This window comes from Clinocottus analis, unplaced genomic scaffold (genome assembly GCF_023055335.1).
Source record: "Clinocottus analis isolate CAN_PGR_092001 unplaced genomic scaffold, fCliAna1.0.p SCAF_10, whole genome shotgun sequence".
In the NCBI taxonomy this organism is placed as follows: domain Eukaryota; kingdom Metazoa; phylum Chordata; class Actinopteri; order Perciformes; family Cottidae; genus Clinocottus; species Clinocottus analis.
The window spans coordinates 2,548,102-2,553,139 of record NW_027175821.1 but is presented as its reverse complement, the minus strand read 5'-3'; the positions used below and the strand labels follow the sequence as shown (position 1 = coordinate 2,553,139).

The window sequence follows — 5,038 nt, the reverse complement described above, 5'->3', positions numbered from 1 at the left end:
TTATTAAACACAGCAGCACCGTGTTGTACTTTTACTCATTAGCATAGACAATTCATTTTTCTGTTTGCTTACATCATAAAACTTATTCTCTGCAGGACTACTCCTCACCCTGAAGGACTTTCACAGCAAACATATAAACACAGTGAACTTGTGTTTGTCTTTAGCAGCTCTGATTCATCCTTAGATGAAGAAATGAATAATAATAATGTCTGTTCAGCAGTTGGAAACAGTCTCAGCTCCTCTGAACACGACTCTTTGTCCTCTACCTGCATGGGGTTGGAGGGTGGAGTCAGCTGGTCGCTTTTAAACGGTAGTATATTTCTGTGAGATCAGGCTCTTTTTTCTGTCCTGTTTCACCACCGTGTTTCTCTCAACGCAGTTCTCTCTCCCCCAAGAGTTGTCGGGTTGGCCATGAGCCCAATTGGTGAAGGAGACTTTAGACCCATCGAGCCATTTTTATCCTTCATTAGTCTAAAAAGAAAGAAAGAAAGAATGATCACCTGAGGATGACTACTGCACTAACATTCATAAGGTCTGTGTTTTTCATCTCAACATAATGATGATCAGATGAACAATCCCCTGGTCAGCTGGTTGATGATGCTCCAGTGTGACTCGTGTGTCTTTGCATTGGAGTTGTCTCCTGGATACTAAGTCACTGGACTGTAAGAAGTCAAAGTAACCAGAATAATATTGTTCAATAATATATTTACTGTATCAGTACTACACTAGTGCAACAGCACAGCTATGTTACTATTACAGTATTACATTTTGTTTTTGCATTTCACACCATGTGATTAAAAAAAGTTATCAGACACAAATATTGTTAGGGTTAGGGTTGATGATGCTCCAGTGTGACTCGTCTGTATCTCACGGGTAAAAATCACACAACGCTATTGTTCGAGGATCAAGATGATAAAGATGACAATTCTTTATGTATAATTTTTCTTCAAAGTTTTTCTCCAAATTAAATTTTCTGTTGCAGTTTTACATTTGAATTTATATGTTTGAATTCAAGTTTTTAATGTGAAAAATTACCAATAAGATCATTCATTATGTTCAAAAATGCCAAAATTACAAGAATGTATCTGTCATTTCTTCTCTGGGTAATTGACCCTCCATGTATCTGCTTCATCAAAACACTTGATTATGCTTGAGAGTAACTGGACTTCTCATTTCCATAAATACAGCTTCTTCCTCGTTCTCACATCTTCTCATGAAGTGATGAGACTGTGAACAGGATGAGGTCAAATGTGCTGTCAGTAGTCTGCTGTGAGTTTGGTTTTATTACCACAAATTAAACGTGCTCACGGATATTCTCTGCATCTGAGTCCTCATTAAAGTCCAGGCGGGACACCCTGTTAATTTGCATCAGTTCTCTTTTAACGTATGTCATTTTATAATCCCGGATTTTACATATTTCATTGGATTGTTGGTATGATAAACCAGTTGTTTGCTGGTCGGCTTTCTAACAACCAACTATTATGAAATAGCTGCTTATAGAATAGACACCTGTTTACACAAGCACAAATTACTGCCTTCAGAATAAATATTGAAAATATGAATGCGGTTGAGTCGAAGGAGCCTTTTGACTTATGTGGTGTTGGAGCGCCACCTTGTGGGTGCTGAGTAGTGGTACAGTTGAGGACGTATTCTTTACATCTGTCTGCACTTCCTCCTCTGGAGATTAAAATGTGCTACGACAGAAAAACTTTTGCCTCTTGAATCCCAAAGTTTAAGAAAAATATCATTAATTGTCTTGGTTATTACTTTTCAGAATATTGTTCAATATATGAACATGCTGGATCTTTAGTCAAGTATTTAGAATAAGAGTTTGTATTTCTTGTTTTTAGTTCCTGTGTTTTAAAGGCCTGTTTATGGACAGAGATCACTAACCAGCATGGGCAGTACATACTTGGTATGTGTTCATGTTTCATACTCGCGCCCATGAAAATAACAGGAAATAAGTAAACATGAAGACTGATGATCAACTGTCATACAGCTGAATACAAACAGAGAAGACACAGGAGCCATCAAGATGTCTTTATGATGCTGAATATTTATTGAAGTAAATGTGAAAGCTTGAAGTGGTCACAGTTGAAGAAGACTCGTCCAACTGCAGCTCTTCATGTTCACTCTGAACTACTAGAGTCTCACTCTGAACTACTAGAGTCTCACTCTGAACTACTAGAGTCTCACTCTGAACTACTAGAGTCTCACTCTGAACTACCAGAAATACACTTCACACACATATGGTCTTTTATACCAACACTTTGTATCGTTCCAGAGTCCCCAGCCTGTAAAACAGAAAACAGTCATGTGATGAACAGGATTTCAGGGTTGGTGGTACTGAAGTGTCTTATTGTCATGTTGTCTTAACACAATGTGAACTTGCTATAAATGTGTGTACTTAGTGCATTATACTATAATAATGTATGCTCCTGATAGGCCTCGTCCTTCACGGAAAACTTGTTATATTGATCTCATCTTCTAAAAAGGGACTTCATCTGTGGTTATTAAAGCACTTGTTTCAGCTCGATTCCTCTGTTAACATCATTGTTTGAAGTAAATTCATGTGTTAAGGTTCTCATCATGTTGAGCTCTGAGATTCTTTATTTCTCTCTGTCTTCATTTCAGATGTGAGTCGTTACGTTTGCTTTTCTGACTCACGTAATATTCTCAGACTCTCTCCTGTGTGTATAACTCTCACTTGAGTAGGAAGTTCATCAGAATACATATTATTGACTGAGTAGCATCACGTGAGATGATTTTTATGCATGTAGTTGGTCATCCACCAGGGGTCATGAAAGTGTCTTTTCTTGAGGTTCAGAAGTCTACATTCATCTCTGTTAAGTTATAACCTCTCCTCCTGAGTCTTTAGCTTACTTACCCCCATAGTTCATCTCGACACAACCCTCTCGACCCCAAGAGTTGTCTGGTTGGCCACGAGCCCAATGGCCGTATTTTCTGTCGCCAGACCGATCAGTCCAAGTTAATCCGTATCTTCCCTGAAAACAATCAAGCAAACAATGATCACCTGAGGATGACTACTGCACTAACATTCATAAGGTCTGTGTTTTTCATCTCAACATAATGATGATCAGATGAACAATCCCCTGGTCAGCTGGTTGATGATGCTCCAGTGTGACTCGTGTGTCTTTGCATTGGAGTTGTCTCCTGGATACTAAGTCACTGGACTGTAAGAAGTCAAAGTAACCAGAATAATATTGTTCAATAATATATTTACTGTATCAGTACTACACTAGTGCAACAGCACAGCTATGTTACTATTACAGTATTACATTTTGTTTTTGCATTTCACACCATGTGATTAAAAAAAGTTATCAGACATAAATATTGTTCTTTGTACTTCATCTCAGAGGTATTCTGGGCCGAGGGTTTTGGTCATCACTGTTGTAAGTTAGTATATTAGTTATTATAAAATATATAAAACATCATAATAATACAACAGTGCAGTACAATATTTATATAAACCTTCAGAAAACTAGTAATAGTAGTTATTATGCATCAAATATAATTATTACATTGAGTCAAATGTGAATCAGCAACATAACAGTAACATGTGTCAGCCAGGTTAATGCAGTACTACAACATGTTACTCTGAGGTAGAAGTACACAGTAAGTTGTAAACAGCTCAGTTGGATGTTTCTATGTGTTTCAGGGGCCTTTTGGTGGATTTCTTTGGTGGACAGTTATTGAGAGTAGTAACATCATTTAATTCAATAACACGTTTTCTTCTGTGATTTCATTGTAAATACATGAGAGGCACAAACTGAACAGAAACATTCACTTCTTACCCGATACATTCCGATCCAGTAATGATATTTTGAACGATTGGTCCTCCATATGATACATTCCACCTTACACAGCTCCACAATGCTAGTAATTGATACCAGATGTCCACGTTTGTACTTGCTACATTCTTTCTGTAATTAAAAATACATATTATTTACTAACACTTCATCATGGGTGCATCCTAACTCTCTGATGTGAACTTTCTTCTCCTGACCCTGGAGTCTTGAAGAATGTTCACGTTCCCTTCTGCTCTGAGGAGAATACACAAGATCACCCTCAAAGATATAAAGAGGACTTCAATTCAACAAGATTTATTTTGTCTGCTGAGTTTTCTCATTTTCTTTTCTTTTCCTGATTCCGTTTTTGTTTGAATTCAAGCTTTTAATTTGAAAAAAATAGCATTATGATTTTTAAAATTATTTTCAAAATGCGAAAACTATAAGAATTGATTTGCCAATTTCTATTCTGGGTAAATGGATGAGGTCAAACGTGTGTTTGTTTGTATTACCTCTGCATCGCCAAAAGTCAACCGCTGCTTATCGAACACCTTCACGCAGTGGGTTCCACCACCCGCATTTTTCCTGGTCTGGTACCAGCCTTTACCATTCCTACTACAAGCTGTGGACGGATATTTGGTCCGACACATTTCTTCAGGAGTCCCTGTATCACAGAAAACAAGACGTGCTGTTAGTTTAGTGTTCCTGGTGTCTGTGTAGAAAGATATTTAGTGACAGTTTGGTTCTTACATGCAGAGGCCGACATGGACATCAGCACCACCAGAAGAAGGACAGCAGTCACCACAACAGGACGCATGGCTCAGGATTCACTGACTCTCAGAACTCTACAACTGGAATATCACCTGGAAATGCCACACCATTCAACCCCATCACAACAACCACTTCAGTTCATAGCAGTTTTTAAAGCTACAGATCAGATTAAAGTTATTTCTGTTCTCTAAAACCTCCACCAAGAGACAAAGAGGACTCACCACAAGTGTCTTCTCCCTCGTTGCATCTCAGACTAAAGGTCTGTTTAAATACCTTTCACAGCCATGCCTGTGGACTTGAATATTAAAACATTTAACTACTTCAACAACACGCCTGTTTAACTTCCACGTCATCCCAGAAGTAGGATCCACATCTATTCAGTTACAACATTAGAATATCAAGCATCCGTGCACAAACAAAGCACTTCTTCAATACTAGGTTGAGTAGTGACCAGTTCA

General features: G+C 38.0%; 1 long non-coding RNA gene across 1 annotated transcript; it reads right to left on the bottom strand.

Annotated features, from left to right (window-relative positions):
• Positions 1-2,036: 2,036 nt before the first annotated feature.
• Positions 2,037-4,832, bottom strand: LOC137797522 (uncharacterized). The gene is made up of 6 exons (XR_011078904.1): positions 4,802-4,832; positions 4,560-4,672; positions 4,322-4,473; positions 3,816-3,944; positions 2,888-3,005; positions 2,037-2,294 (listed from the first exon to the last, which is right to left on the bottom strand). It is a non-coding gene; the product is annotated as an uncharacterized lncRNA (long non-coding RNA).
• Between the last annotated feature and the right edge of the window lie 206 nt (positions 4,833-5,038).